The sequence below is a fragment of the Anomaloglossus baeobatrachus genome, chromosome 2 (assembly GCF_048569485.1).
Source record: "Anomaloglossus baeobatrachus isolate aAnoBae1 chromosome 2, aAnoBae1.hap1, whole genome shotgun sequence".
In the NCBI taxonomy this organism is placed as follows: Eukaryota; Metazoa; Chordata; class Amphibia; order Anura; family Aromobatidae; genus Anomaloglossus; species Anomaloglossus baeobatrachus.
Window position 1 is genome coordinate 402,631,870 of NC_134354.1, and position 16,329 is coordinate 402,648,198.

The window sequence follows — 16,329 nt, forward strand, 5'->3', positions numbered from 1 at the left end:
TTTTTTAATTTATTCAGGTTAACATTTGATTTACTAAGTACCTCCAGCACAGGTGACTATTATAACATCCAATGTGTTTGCCTGCAAGGGTCGGGCATGTGTGTGTATATATATATATATATATATATATATATATATATATATATATATATATGTATATATATACAGTCATATGATAAAGTTTGGGCACCCCTATTAATGTTAACCTTTTTTCTTTATAACATTTTGGGTTTTTGCAACAGCTATTTCAGTTTCATATATCTAATAACTGATGGACTGAGTAATATTTCTGGATTGAAATGAGGTTTATTGTATTAACAGAAAATGTGCAATCCGCATTTAAACAAAATTTGACCGATGCAAAAGTATGGGCACCCTTATCAATTTCTTGATTTGAACACTCCTAACTACTTTTTACTGACTTACTAAAGCACTAAATTGGTTTTGTAACCTCATTGAGCTTTGAAGCAGGTGTATCCAATCATGAGAAAAGGTATTTAAGGTGGCCACTTGCAAGTTGTTCTCCTATTTGAATCTCCTATGAAGAGTGGCATCATGGGCTCCTCAAAACAACTCTCAAATGATCTGAAAACAAAGATTATTCAACATAGTTGTTCAGGGGAAGGATACAAAAAGTTGTCTCAGAGATTTAAACTGTCAGTTTCCACTGTGAGGAACATAGTAAGGAAATGGAAGAACACAGGTACAGTTCTTGTTAAGCCCAGAAGTGGCAGGCCAAGAAAATATCAGAAAGGAAGAATGGTGAGAACAGTCAAGGACAATCCACAGACCACCTCCAAAGACCTGCAGCTTCATCTTGCTGCAGATGGTGTCAATGTGCATCGGTCAACAATACAGCACACTTTGCACAAGGAGAAGCTGTATGGGAGAGTGATGCGAAAGAAGCCGTTTCTGCAAGAACGCCACAAACAGAGTCGCCTGAGGTATGCAAAAGCACATTTGGACAAGCCAGTTACATTTTGGAAGAAGGTCCTGTGGACTGATGAAACAAAGATTGAGTTGTTTGGTCATACAAAAAGGCGTTATGCATGGAGGCAAAAAAACACGGCATTCCAAGAAAAGCACTTGCTACCCACAGTAAAATTTGGTGGAGGTTCCATCATGCTTTGGGGCTGTGTGGCTAATGCCGGCACCAGGAATCTTGTTAAAGTTGAGGGTCGCATGGATTCAACTCAGTATCAGCAGATTCTTGACAATAATGTGCAAGAATCAGTGACGAAGTTGAAGTTACGCAGGGGACGGATATTTCAGCAAGACAATGATCCAAAACACCGCCCCAAATCTACTCAGGCATTCATGCAGAGGAACAATTACAATGTTCTGGAATGGCCATCCCAGTCACCAGACCTGAATATCATTGAACATCTGTGGGATGTTTTGAAGCGTGTTGTCCATGCTCGGCGACCAAAAATTTAACTGAACTGGAATTGTTTTGTAAACAGGAATGGTCAAATATACCTTCATCCATGATCCAGGAACTCATTAAAAGCTACAGGAAGCAACTAGAGGCTGTTATTTTTGCAAAAGGAGGATCTACAAAATATTAATGTCACTTTTATGTTGAGGTGCCCATACTTTTGCACCGGTCAAATTTTGTTTAAATGCGGATTGCACATTTTCTGTTAGTACAATAAACCTCATTTCAATCCAGAAATATTACTGAGTCCATCAGTTATTAGATATATGAAACAAAAATAGCTGTTGCAAAAACCCAAATTGTTATAAAGAAAAAAAGGTTAACATTAATAGGGGTGCCCAAACATTTTCATATGACTGTATATATATATATATATATATATATATATATATATATACAGTTAGGTCCAGAAATATTTGGATAGTGACACAAGTTTTGTTATTTTAGCTGTTTACAAAAACATGTTCAGAAATACAATTATATATATAATATGGGCTGAAAGTGCACACTCCCAGCTGCAATATGAGAGTTTTCACATCCAAATCGGAGAAAGGGTTTAGGAATCATAGCTCTGTAATGCATAGCCTCCTCTTTTTCAAGGGACCAAAAGTAATTGGACAAGGGACTCTAAGGGCTGCAATTAACTCTGAAGGCGTCTCCCTCGTTAACCTGTAATCAATGAAGTAGTTAAAAGGTCTGGGGTTGATTACAGGTGTGTGGTTTTGCATTTGGAAGCTGTTGCTGTGACCAGACAACATGCGGTCTAAGGAACTCTCAATTGAGGTGAAGCAGAACATCCTGAGGCTGAAAAAAAAGAAAAAATCCATCAGAGAGATAGCAGACATGCTTGGAGTAGCAAAATCAACAGTCGGGTACATTCTGAGAAAAAAGGAATTGACTGGTGAGCTTGGGAACTCAAAAAGGCCTGGGCGTCCACGGATGACAACAGTGGTGGATGATCGCCGCATACTTTCTTTGGTGAAGAAGAACCCGTTCACAACATCAACTGAAGTCCAGAACACTCTCAGTTAAGTAGGTGTATCTGTCTCTAAGTCAACAGTAAAGAGAAGACTCCATGAAAGTAAATACAAAGGGTTCACATCTAGATGCAAACCATTCATCAATTCCAAAAATAGACAGGCCAGAGTTAAATTTGCTGAAAAACACCTCATGAAGCCAGCTCAGTTCTGGAAAAGTATTCTATGGACAGATGAGACCAAGATCAACCTGTACCAGAATGATGGAAGAAAAAAGTTTGGAGAAGAAAGGGAACGGCACATGATCCAAGGCACACCACATCCTCTGTAAAACATGGTGGAGGCAACGTGATGGCATGGGCATGCATGCTTTCAATGGCACTGGGTCACTTGTGTTTATTGATGACATAACAGCAGACAAGAGTAGCCGGATGAATTCTGAAGTGTACCGGGATATACTTTCAGCCCAGATTCAGCCAAATGCCGCAAAGTTGATCGGACGGCGCTTCATAGTACAGATGGACAATGACCCCAAGCATACAGCCAAAGCTACCCAGGAGTTCATGAGTGCAAAAAAGTGGAACGTTCTGCAATGGCCAAGTCAATCACCAGATCTTAACCCAATTGAGCATGCATTTCACTTGCTCAAATCCAGACTTAAGACGGAAAGACCCACAAACAAGCAAGACCTGAAGGCTGCGGCTGTAAAGGCCTGGCAAAGCATTAAGAAGGAGGAAACCCAGCGTTTGGTGATGTCCATGGGTTCCAGACTTAAGGCAGTGATTGCCTCCAAAGGATTCGCAACAAAATATTGAAAATAAAATATTTTTTTTTGGGTTTGGTTTATTTGTCCAATTACTTTTGACCTCCTAAAATGTGGAGTGTTTGTAAAGAAATGTGTACAATTCCTACAATTTCTATCAGATATTTTTGTTCAAACCTTCAAATTAAACGTTACAATCTGCACTTGAATTCTGTTGTAGAGGTTTCATTTCAAATCCAATGTGGTGGCATGCAGAGCCCAACTCGCGAAAATTGTGTCACTGTCCAAATATTTCTGGACCTAACTGTATATATATATATATATATATATATATATACTGTATAATCAGCAATTATGTGTTGGGAACTTTTTCTGTTGCCATGTTTATTATAATGAGATGATGCAGTATTGTTAATTCCATCTGGGATTGCCTGCATCCTCTCCCCATATTGTTGGCATTTTTTGTTCAGGAACCCAGCTTTCTTACTGCTTCCATGCTGCTTTCAATATGTGCCTTTAATTTTGTTCATTGTACATGCACAGATGAATGCTTGGTTTATTGGATGCTATTGATTTTGATACAGGAGACAAGCATTACATTTGTTGTCTCTATCTGTATAGGTTGGGGTCTATATCAATACATCATTTATTGTATACTTGGGAATCATCCTTGATGTTATATTGAATTTTGTGAGAAGATGCAGTTGTGTATAATCCATTGTCATGGAATGATTTTAAATGTTTTTAACCCTGTACACACATGATTTGGTTACAATAAAAATGTAATCTTTTGCACATGACATTTCCAGCATATATTTGACTTATTTACCAATATGGAATTACTGGTGCCGTTTGGATACCACCTTGTTTTGTTGTACTTTCAGAATACAGCGGGCCATGAACGAGGAACGAGACCAGACTAGGTTTAAATGCAAACTCTTTATAACCCGATAAGGGACACGGGAAGTGGATTCGGTAAGGAAAGTAAATATCAACACCTATAAATGTACATATACCCGGTTACTAAAGCAGAATCAGTGTTCTGGCCAAGGGACCAATTCCAATAGGTCAGGAACTACCGCAACACAATTTGCCTAGCAGGGAATTTCAGGAAGAAATTGGAGAGTGTAAATCATGGGGTGCAATAAGGACCTGTCTCTGGACCAGTACACTAATTAACAATCTTAACTAAATCTCTATTCCCCCCTTCCTCCCATACACTTGTACAAACAGAGAAGCTCCCCGGGGCTAAACACCTGCTAGAAGCAATACAACAGTGGTTAAAGTTCAGTTCTGCAGTGGTGACTGCTGTACATTATATCCGCTTTGGCACCGAAACTACTACCGCATACAGTAAGTATACACACTTACCCACAAAAACAAAGATACCTGCAGGGCCTGAGCTCAGGACTTACAGTACCAACGAATAGTTTCGGGAAGATCTTCAATACAAAGGGAAATCCAGGCAGCTTTCAGCTCCACAACAGTTCTCCATGACACTGGCAGTCACAGAGCAGATCACTTCAGGGCAGATGTCAGGTCCAGAAGGCAGGCCTCAGGTACGGATTACCTCAGGGCAGAAGTCAGGTCCAGTAGGAAGGCCTCAGAAATGGATGACCAGGACGTATACAAGGCACTCCCAAATTAAGTAAAATATGATAATTTTTTTTATTTCATACTCAGTATAGTCAAGTCAGACGTTGCGGCCCAAACATGGCCTTCATCAGTAACTAGCACCTGAGATGAATAGAGATTGATTGTAGTTTCACTGTTTTCATTGGCAGTATTTGGAATGTTAGCAGATATGTGACTATGATCTGCAGCATGTTATTTCTGCCATGGACAGTTGCAATAATGCTATTAAGAAAGTTTCTGAGACAGGAAAGGGAGGTGTGGTCAGCTCTCAGCAAGCATGTGTAGATGTGTTCTCCCATGATTGGTTGATCCTGGATCTTCTCCTTATATGGTGATCTTCTTTCACCTGCACATTCCTTGCATTCCAAGGCAGGATGTAGAAGGCAGAATGCGGCATGTTATCTTAGATCTGAGCAAGTTTATGTAAGGTACACTAGTACATTTCATCGGTCATCTCCCACAATCCCTTACGTTTCAAGGTTAAGTATTTGATCAGAATTATCTATAGCCCTTCTTAGCAGCCTGAAGGCTGCTTTACACGCTGCGATCTCGCTAGCGAGATCGCTAGAGTGCGTACTCGCCCCGATGTTTGTGTAACACTGGCAAATCGCTGCCCGTGGCGCACAAAATCACGCGGACAAGTCACACTACCTGCCTAGCGACATCGCTGTGACCGGCAAACCGCCTCCTTTCTAAGGGGGCAGTTCGTTCGGCGTCACAGCAATGTCACTAAGCGGCCACCCAATCAAAGCGGAGGGGCGGAGATAAGCGGGACGAACATCCTGCCCACCTTCTTTCTTCCTCTTGGCGGGCGGCCGCAGATAAGGTGAGGTTCCTCATTCCTGCGGTGTCACACATAGCGATGTGTGCTGCCGCAGGAACGACAAACAACATCGTACCTGCAGCAACAACGATAATTGGGAATAGGGGGGCATGTCACCGATTAGCGATTTTGCACATTTTGCGACGATTCAAAATCGCTCATAGGTGTCACACGCAACGACATCGCTAAATCGGCCGGATGTGCGTCACAAATTCCGTGACCCCAACGACATCGCTTTAGCGATGTCGTAGCGTGTAAAGTGGTCTTTAGGCATGAAAATCAGTCAATATGGAAAATTGCTAGAACTTTGAAGGTATTCTTAAATGCAGTCATGAATTTCGAGCTAAACCCATTCCAAAGGTAGAAATGTTAAATGACCCCTCTCTGGGACTTCTAGTGTTAAAAAGAGAAAATACAGTAGTTTGACAATAAATAGCTTCACCCAACCACTAACCATGAGTGGAAAAAAAGATTTGGTGTTATTCATTTTCTCTGAAAAAAGGCTAAGAAAGCAAAAAAAATCTGCCGGGGTATGTAAACTTGCTTCCTTCTGCTCAGGCAATGTTCCCCAACTCTGAGGACTGTTTTTCCAGCAGGACAATGAGCCATGCCATACAGCTAGGTCAATCAATGTGTGGCCGAAGGACCACCGCATCAAAACCCTGTCATGGCCAGCGCAATCTCCTTCTCTTCTAAGCCCTGCCGTGTGGCCAAATTGTAGAATTTTACCACATATGAGGTATCTGCGTACTCAGGAGAAATTGTACAATAAATTAGATGTTGCATTTTTTCCTGATACCCTTGTGAAAATGCAAAATGTTATGACTAAAGTAAAATTTTTGTGTAAAAAAGTAAAATTTTCATTTTTTCCTTCCACATGGCTTTGGTTCCTGTGAAGGGTTAATAAACTTTTTGGATGTGGTTTTCAACAGTGTAAAGGGTGCAGTTTTTAAAAAAGTGTTACTTTTGGGTATTTTCTGTCATCTAGGCCTTTCAAAGTCACTTCAAATATGATGTAGTCCCTAAAATAATGGTTTTGTAAATTTTGTTGGAAAAATGAAAAATTGTTGATGAACTTTGAACCGTTCTAACTTCCTAACAAAAAATTATATTTAAAAAATTGGGTTGATGTAAAGTAGAGATGTGGGAAATGTTATTTAGTAACTATTTTGTGTGACATAACTCTCAGATTTATGGGCATTAGTGAGAAGGGGAGATTGTGGAGCAAATAACGCAATAGGTTCTTATCCGATGCAATAGGGTGTAACAAATGTATGGGTACACTTACCTGCCACGGTTGTGAGAGTCACAACACCTGCGCAGACGTGGTCAAAGGTGAATAGCCGCAGCCCCGCAGAATCAGGAACAATATAGGTGGAGGAGAACGGGTCTAAAGCCGCGCTTATCACCATTAGAAAGCCAGAGGTTTAATTGCTGCCTTTATTCAAGGGTTAAAACCAGGTCTACGCGTTTCAGGGTACACAGACCCTTTTCTCAAGACCAAAATGATAAATGACAGGATTTATGGGAATAAAATTTCAAAGTTTGAAAATTACTACATTTTTTGCCAAATCTCCAATAGTTTCACAAATAAACACAACAAATATTGTTATAATTTTACTACTAACATGAAGTACAATATGTCACGAAAAAACAATGTCAGAATCTCCAGGATCCATTGAAGCGTTGCAGAGTTATAACCTGTCAAAGTGACACTGGTCAGAATTGCAAAAAATGACCTAGTCATTAAGGTGAAAACCATGCTCTTGGGTAAAGGGGTTAAGGCTACTTTCACACATCCGGTTTGAGCACTGCGGCTCAATCCGGCTGTGAAGCCTATGCAACGGATGCGGTGAAAACACTGCATCCTTTGCATAAGTTTTTTACATGCGGCCGGTCCGGTTTTTGCCGCTTGCGGCATGCTACTGAGCATGCGCAGTGGCAAAAACCGCGTGCGGCGGCCGGATGCGTTTTTTGCCGCATCGCGCCGCATCCGGCATCCATAGGGATGCATTGGGAAAAGTGCCGCATCGGCCGGATGCGGCGCGATGCGGTTTTTTTTGCTGGAGCAAAAAACGTGCCAGGGAACGTTCCATCCGGCCGCCGCATCGGCTAAATCTGCCGCATGCAGCAAAAACCGGACCGAACGCAAGCCCATGCGGCACAATGCGGCACTAATTAAAGTCTATGCAGGAAAAACGCAACCGGCAGCAAAAAAAAACGATTGCGGTTTTCCTGCAAAGTGCCGGATTGTGCCGCATTGCAAAAGCCGGATGTGTGAAAGCAGCCTAAAGGAGTAAGCACCTCAATTTATGTAATAACTGGAATCCTTATCTTACTATTTACAGTCATAGTCAAAAGGTTTGGTACTGACAAAAATTTTGTTTTCACAAACTTTACAGGTTGTGTTTTTAAAACGTTTAGTTAGATTGTTTCTATTGGTTACTGAAGTACAATTATTAAAACTTTTATTGACAAATACATCAAGTTTTTACAATGACTCAATGTTTGCAATGTTCGCCCCTTATATTTCAAGACTCTTGCAATTGGCCCAGGCAGCTGGTTATCAGCATCTGCATCAAGTCCTGATTACTGGCAACACATGGCTCAGCAGTATATTACAAATAACACACATATACTCTATGCGGAAGCATCTTCATGCAGGGGGCATCACATTTAGAGAAGCTGAGTAATTGGGATCAAACAATTTCCTTAGCACGGCAATACAGTGTAGACGCTCTCTTTCATTTCTGGTTTGGAATGCTGAACTGATAGTGTTCACAAGGGCTATTGGATCAAATCCTTAATTAACCTTGAAATGTAGGGGATTGTGGATGAAACATATTATTTCACCTTACATAGTTTGTTCAGATACATACACGTGACACAGATCAAAGATGGCTTCAGCTTCCTGTCCTCTACACCCTTCCCTGGTATGCAAGAAATGAAGGCAATGTCCAGATATAAGAAGATTACCATATAAGGAGAAGACCCACTAGCCAACCTAGAGGACCAACCCACTGATGACCTCATGGACCAACCCACTGATGACCTCATTACCTAATCTACTGACCACTAATGGACACATCCAGGCATGCCCACTGTACAGCTAACCAGACCCCTTTGCTTGTTTATATAAGCAGGGGCTCTATTAAAATAAAGGGAGTTGGAGCTGCACCATGCTGTGATCAAGGAAAGATTCACATAAGACTGTGTGTCTGGTCTCAATTCTTTCATCCATGCACTTGATCCACACCAATTAGGTTAGGAGCAGGCAACTAGTGAACATTTCAGTGTTCACCCTAACAATAGGAGTTTGTAAGAATACAAAGGGGGGGTGATCCATCATAAGTGTGCATTACATAGACAACTTATTGATGTATATGTAATGCTTTAATCAAGGGCAAGTAAGCACTTGGACCCTGATCCATCAGTTTTCACCTGAATACTGGTGTAAAGCTGAACTGTCACAAAATATTTGCTCAACTCATAGTTGCGACTTTTGGGTTATCTGTATCGTATCTGTTTCAGACATCTGTACCAGATATGGAAAACTGTCATCTGGGTGGGTGTGTGGCTGAGCAAGGCCAACAAATTCATATTTTATGCCAAAAAGTGGCGTTATTTATAAAAGAACTGTACTACGGTCCCTGGCTAGAGTACATTTCCTTCAGTAGCAAATGGTAGCTAAAAGGTGGGCTAAATTATTTGAGCCCTTCACAATCTATAACGTACCCATACATCATAGTTGGGAAGGGGTTCCTGACCTATAATGTATGGGTGTCATGGCAATTGTGCGATGTACAGGACCTGGGCCACGCGATCGCCAACAGGAGCTTAGCTTATGTGGCAGCAGAGTCAACAAAGAGTGGTGGCTGCAGAAGCTCAGGCTGTTTCTCCCCCTAAATGCCACAATAGCTATTGATTGCAACATTTAGGAGGCTGGGAGAGGGAGGGAGCTCCATCGGTGCCCCCATGATGTCATCGCATGGGCCCGATCGTTGCCATAATGACGACCTCCTGGTTAGCCATCTACAACACCTCTGGGTCAGCCAGCTACGATGAGCCTCTTAGACAATGCCAGGAGCATGGTCGAAAAGGCTTCTGTCAGTGTCTCACTGACAGGTATAATGTATTGCAATGCAGGTGCATTGCAATACATTATACCAGCAATAAGACTAATAAAAGTTAATGTCCCATGTAAGTAGAAAGTAAAAAAAGTTTAAAAAAAAAAAATAAGTAAAAAAAAATTGTAAAAATATTTAAAACAAATTAAAAAATGAAGAACAAAAATATTAAACCAATAAATATGTATATTTATGTAAAAACAAAAATATAAAAAAAAAAAAGTACACACATTTGGATTTAACACATCTGTAACGTCCGGGTGGTGGAACCTCTGGACCGTACACCGGTTTCTCTTGAGGAGGCAGCCAGGCAGGTCACCCCGCCAGAGGGTCTGGGTGCACGGCAGCCGAAGCACTAATGGTAGCCGGACAGTCCGTAGGGGAGCAGGAAAGGTGGACGGAGTTCTGGACGGTGGTCCGGGTGACGAGGCTCAGAGTCCGAGGCCAGGTGGTAAGGTCAGGCGGGGTCCGGAACTTGCTGAGCGATGGAACGGGTAACCAAACGGAGCCAGGGACTGGAGACTGGCGGAGCTGCAGAGGTGGTGGAACATCCGCCGAAGTCACCGTCAGGGTACGGGAATGAGCGTGGTTCGGAGCGGCTGGCGTGGCAGGACAGGCTCTACGAGACAGGACAGGGTTAATGCAGGCAAAGCACAAGGCAAAGCAATAGGGGACCTGAACACTAGCTTGCTAAACACGTAGAACAGGCCCCGCCCACCAGGAAAGTGATTCTTAATATACCCTGTACCTGTCTATGCAATTTCCTGTTTCTAGGTGCTGGCCCTTTAAGAGAGGGTCAATGACCGCGCGCGCGCCCTAATGCGCATGCGCGAGGCCCGGGTGCCAGAAGCCAGAGGAGGGAGCGGTGAGTAGGAAGCAGGAGAGCCGGGCTGAGGCAAAGTAGCCGACGGGCGCCGGGAGCGGGGACCGGGCTGCCTGGGGACCGCAGGCGATGGAGCAGGAAGGCTGTGGAGCGGGGGACCGGGAAGCCTGGCACGGGAGCGGCGGAGCGCGACCTGGGAGCGGGGAAGCGTGGCAGGGGAGCCGGTAAGCAAGGCAGAGGGGCCGGGGAGCATGGCAGGGGAGCCGGGGAGCCTAGCAGGGGAGCGTGACAACATCTGGAACAACCCGATCTATAAAACTGTTACACTGGCTATCCCCTTCATTGAACATAAAAAATTATATAGCAAAAACTATGTCTTTTTATCATACCGCTTACTAAAAAGTGAAAAAAATCATGATCAAAAAGTCTTATGTGAATAAAAATACAGTAAAGGAAATAATTATTTGATCCCTTTCTGATTTTGTAAGTTTTCCCCCTGACAAAGACATGAACAGTCTGTAATTTTAAGGGTAGGTTAATTTTAACCCTAGAACGCGCAACCATAGAAATCTACCATAGAAAACAAGTAACCTAGCAGGTCTGCGAGGCCCCAGGCATGCGTTCTAGGGTTAAGTGAGAGATAGAATATCCAAAATAAAATTCAGAAAATCACAATGTATAAATTATATAAATTTATTTAGCATTTTGCAAAGAGAAATACGTATTTGATCCACTACCAACCATTAAGAGTTCTGACTCCTACAGACCACTTAGACGCGCCTAATCAACTTGTTACCTGCATTAAAGACAGCTGTTCAAATTGTCACCTGTGTAAAAGACTCCTGTCCACAGACTCAATTACAGTAATCAGTCAAATTCTAAGCTCTACAACATGGGCAAGACCAAAGAGCTTTCTAAGGCTAAGTTCGCACTTCCGTTGTTTTGCATCAGTCACATGCGTTGCTTGACGCATGTGACTGATGCGTTGTACAATGGATGACAACGGTGACAAAGAAAAGAATTTCTTTGTCGGACTCCGTTGTGTGCGGGGGGCGGAGTTCGGGGGGGCGGAGTTCGGGGGCGGAGCTGAGGATGTCAGTGCTGCGGTCTGCATGGCTGGGGACAGGTGAGTGAGTGAGTGTGTGTGTATGTGTGTATATGTGTGTGTGTGTGTGTCTACATGCGTGTGTACATGCGGAGTGTGGGAGGGGGCGGAGCCGAGCAGAGCCGTGGAGCTGAGGACGTCAGTGCCGCGGGGACTGCAGGGCTGGGGACAAGTGAGTGAGTGTGTGTGAGTGTGAGTGTGTGTGTGTGAGTGTGTGTGTACACATGCGGAGTGCGGGAGAGGGCGGAGCCGAGTGGTAAAGTGTCGGCCTCCTTGCACTCTGTATCCAGGGTAAATATCGGGTAAAAGCAAAGCACTTTTTTCTTGGTTACCCGATATTTATCTTGGATACCAGCTTAGCGCGGGCTCCCTGCACCCATAACCACTGTAAATATCGGGTAACTAACCAAAGCGCATTGCTTGGTTACCCGATGTTTATCCTGGTTACGGGGGCGGGGAGCCAGAGAGCGCATGCGCAGCGAAATCCTACGGATCGCGCTGCTCAAAAAACATTACATGCTGCGTTGCTCCCGCCCGGCGGTCAGTTAAAAAACGACTGACCGCGACGCAGCGGATGCAACGCAGCATCATCAGTCACAATCCGTCACTAATAGGAGCCTATGGGGAAAAACAGGATTCCTGCAAAATATTTTGCAGGATACCGTAATTCCTCAAGGCTACGGATTGTGACTGATTCAAAACAATGGAAGTGTGAACTTAGCCTAAGGATGTCAGGGACAATAGCATACACCTACACAAGGCTGGAATGGGCTACAAAACCATAAGTAAGATGCTGGGTGAGAAGCAGACAACTGTTAGTGCAATAGTAACACAATGGAACAAAATACAAAATGAGTGTCAATCAACATCGATCTGGGGTACCATGCAAACTCTCACCTCGTGGGGTATGCAGGATCATGAGGAGGTTAAAGATCCGCCTAAAATTACATGGGGAGAACTGATTAATGATCTCAAGGCAGCTGGGACCACTGTCACCAAGAAAACCATTGGTAACACATTATGCCGTAATGGCTTAAAATCCTGAAGTGCCCACAAAGTCCCACTGCTCAAGAAGGCACATGTGCAGGCCCATTTGAAGCTTGCCAATGAACACCTGGATGATTCTGAGCGTGATTGGGAGATGGTGTTGTAGTCAAAAATTGAGCTCTTTGGCCTTAACTCCACTCGCCGTGTTTGGAGGAAGAGAAATGCTGCCTATGACCCAAAGAACACTGTCAAGCATGTTGTCAACATTTTGTTTTGGGGGTGTTTCTCTGCTAATGGCACAGGACTACTTCACCGCATCAATGGGACAATGGATGGAGCCATGTACCGTAAAATCCTGAGTGACAACCTGCTTCCGTCCGTCAGGACATTAAAACTGGCTTGTGGCTGGGTCTTCCAGCACGAAAATGACACAAAACATACAGCCAAGGCAACAAAGGAGTGGCTCAAAAAGAAGCACCTTAAGGTCATGAAGTGGCCTATCCAGTCTCAGACCTTAAAGGGAACCTGTCACCAATTTTTTGGCGTATAAGCTGCTGCAGCCACCACCACCGGGCTCTTATATAGAGCATTCTAACATGCTGTATATAACAGCCCAGGCCGTTGTGAGAACATAAAAAACACTTTATAATACTTACCTAACGGTCGTGCGGTGGGCCATATGGGTGTCTCAGTTCTCCGGTGCCAGCGCCTCCTCTTTCGGCCATCATGGGTTTTTTTTAAAACATGTTGGAGTCCTTTAACTCCAGTCCCGTTCCTTCTTTACTATTCTTGCTGATTGTCACCATTTCAATAGTAATTTTTGTCAAAGGGAAACTGTTAGTCGATTCTTGCTGCCCAAACCACAGGCTGCAGGAAGATCCTGGGAGATAGGGAGAGAAAAACAGTCCAGGGCAACCCATGGCCTGCTTCACCCCACCTGAATCCAGTTAATTGACAGGACTCTCCTAAATATGTACATAGGGAGAGTCCTGTCAATTAATCAGAAGCGGGAATGCAGAGGTAGAAGCAGGAAACGGGCAGTGCCAAAATCTTCTCGTCTCTCCATGTAGTCCCTGATCCCCAGATCGTCAAACTATGTTTCCTCTGAAACACCAGAGCATTTCAGAAAAAGAACACTTGGCTGCAATTATGCAGCTAGACTCTAATTTATGCTGCTTGTGGTTTGTGTAGCAAGAATCGATTGACACGTACCCTTTACACTGTCAGATTAGGTTCAGTTTATGGCAGGCCTTAAAACATGACTCTATTTGGGATTCAGATGTCCGGCCGACAAATGGCCGCATTCATCAAAGTTTTTACTCCAGAATTATGGCCCCATAATGCTCTAAAATCACATTATGATGACCACCACAGAGCCCTCACAAACACATTATGATGGCCTTTACAGTGCCTCCACAAATGCATTATGATGGCCCTCACAGTACCCCTAGAACTACATTATGATGGCCCCCATAGTACCTACACACACACACACACACACACACACACACACACATTATGACGTCCCTAGAGCCCCCACATACATTATGATAGCCCCCCCAGTGCCCCCATTTGTAGAGCCCCTAAGCACCAGAGCAGCAGAAACCCCCTCTAGTGACCGCATTTTGGAAATTATACCCCTTTGTTATTTCCTTTACGAATGTAGTGATGTTTTTTTCTCTGGAAAACATCCATGGAGTCAAATGCAGGGAATGTTATACAATTAAAAATTGCAACTAAGCCCTTGAAGTACCCAATACACTGTAGTGCCCGTATTTTGTGACAAGCTTGTGCATCTAGAGCAGGAGTCTCAAACACGCGGCCCGCGGGCCGCATGCGGCCCCTCAGGGTAGTTCGTGCTGCCCCCCGGCCCGTGCCCCTGGTCACTATCGCGGCTGGTGCAGGGGCCGCAGCCACTGTCTGCACTTTATGTCAGATGAATGTGCCAATACAATCATCTCACATAAATCACAGTGACACTGCAGCTGCCGCGATAGTGACCAGGGGCACGGGCCTGGGGGCCGCACGAAGCAGAGATGAGGCAGCGTTGCATCCGCTGCGTCGCGGTCAGTGATTGGCTGACGAACGCCGCTCAGCCAATCACAGCCACTAATGTTATAGCCATTGAAAATCGCTGAAACATTGAAATCCAGCCAAGATCAGTGCAGCTGTAGCCCTGATCATTGGCTGGAGCTTGGTGACCTGTGTTTCTCCCGCCCCCCAGCTCTGATTGGAGAGACCGGCCTTGTGACCGATCTCTCCAATCACTGTGGATCTGGGGCCGCAGACCACTCCCCTCAGCTTCACTCCGGAGTCTGTGGAAGGTGAGGAACTCGGGAGCTGCTGACCCATTACTACAGGATGGGGACAAAGTGCGCACATTACTATAGAATGGGGACAAGGCTGGGGACATTACTATAGGATGGGGATAAGGCTGGGCGGGGCTGTGATTGTTATCAGCAAGTACCCGCCCATAATCTCGTGAGCGCGCAAACCTCACCAGCGGTCACGCTGTGCTCAGGGTAGTGCTAGACTGTATGGGCTGCTTCAAGGGATGACGTCCCTTTTGTCACGTGATAGTATTTTGAACACGCCCCTATCACGTGACAAAAGGGACGTCATCCCTGGAAGCAGCCCATACAGTCTAGCACTACCCTGAGCACAGTGTGTCTGACTGCTGGTGAGGTTTGCGCACTCACGAGATTATGGGCGGGTACTTGCTGATAACAATCACAGCCCCGCCCATAATCACTTGCCTGCGAACACGTCACTAGCGGTCACACTGCTCAGTCCCGTGAGACTGGCACTGGGTATGCGCGGGGATGGCTGGAGCAGTGGGTGGTGCATCACCTATGGAAAGGAGCGATGGGGGCGGCTTACAGGACCAGGAGGCAGAATAACGGACGCCAGAGAGCCCGCCCCCGTGTCACATTTACACTATCTGAATACAAAAAGGTACCACTTTATAAAGCCTTTATTTTGGTCTCACATGGGGCACAATAATAACAGGGACCTTTCTAGAATGCAGCCCAGGAGCTGCAGAGGGGGAATCTTTTAGGTTTTGGGCGAAATTTCTGCTGACAGGTTCCCTTTAACCTTGGACAGTGGCAGCTATGGGCTGCCATTAACTCCTTATTACCCAGATTGCCACCGCACCAGGGCAATTCTGGAAGAGCCGGGTAAGGTCCCGGGACTGTCGCATCTAATGGATGCGGCAATTCCAGGCAGCTGCTGGATGATATTTTTAGGTGGGGGGGGGGGCAGCCTCCCCAGTCTGAGAATACCAGCCCTCAGCCGTGTGGCTTTATCTTGGCTGGCTAATAATTGGAGGGGATCGCACGTCATTTTTTTTTTATTATTTATTGTACTGAATTATATAGACCCGCCCACCGGTGGCTGTAATTGGTTGCAGTGAGAGCTGTCACTCAGCGTGAGGGCTAGTTTCACTGCAACCAATCATAGGCGCCGGTGGACAGGGGAAGCAGTGAATATGTGATGAGAAGCCGCGGGAGCAGTGTGACAGCCGTGCAGCGTCGCGCCGGTGATCGGAGAGTATGAAGGAGGGAGAGTGGGAGAGACCGACAGAGAGACAGACACTGACAGAGAGACCGACAGAGAGAGAGCGACACCGAGAGACCTGCGTTTTTGTTG

At 44.8% G+C, this 16,329-nt stretch overlaps 1 long non-coding RNA gene across 2 annotated transcripts in view; it reads right to left on the reverse strand.

Annotated features, from left to right (window-relative positions):
* Positions 1-12,631, reverse strand: part of LOC142290176 (uncharacterized) — a 65,860-nt gene extending 53,229 nt beyond the window's left edge. The window contains exon 1 of one of the 2 annotated variants that reach the window (XR_012750233.1): positions 12,589-12,631. This is a non-coding gene — a long non-coding RNA (uncharacterized LOC142290176). Of the gene's footprint in view, positions 1-4,549; positions 4,804-12,588 lie in introns of those variants that run through there. The other variant, XR_012750234.1, reaches the window with a different exon arrangement.
* Between the last annotated feature and the right edge of the window lie 3,698 nt (positions 12,632-16,329).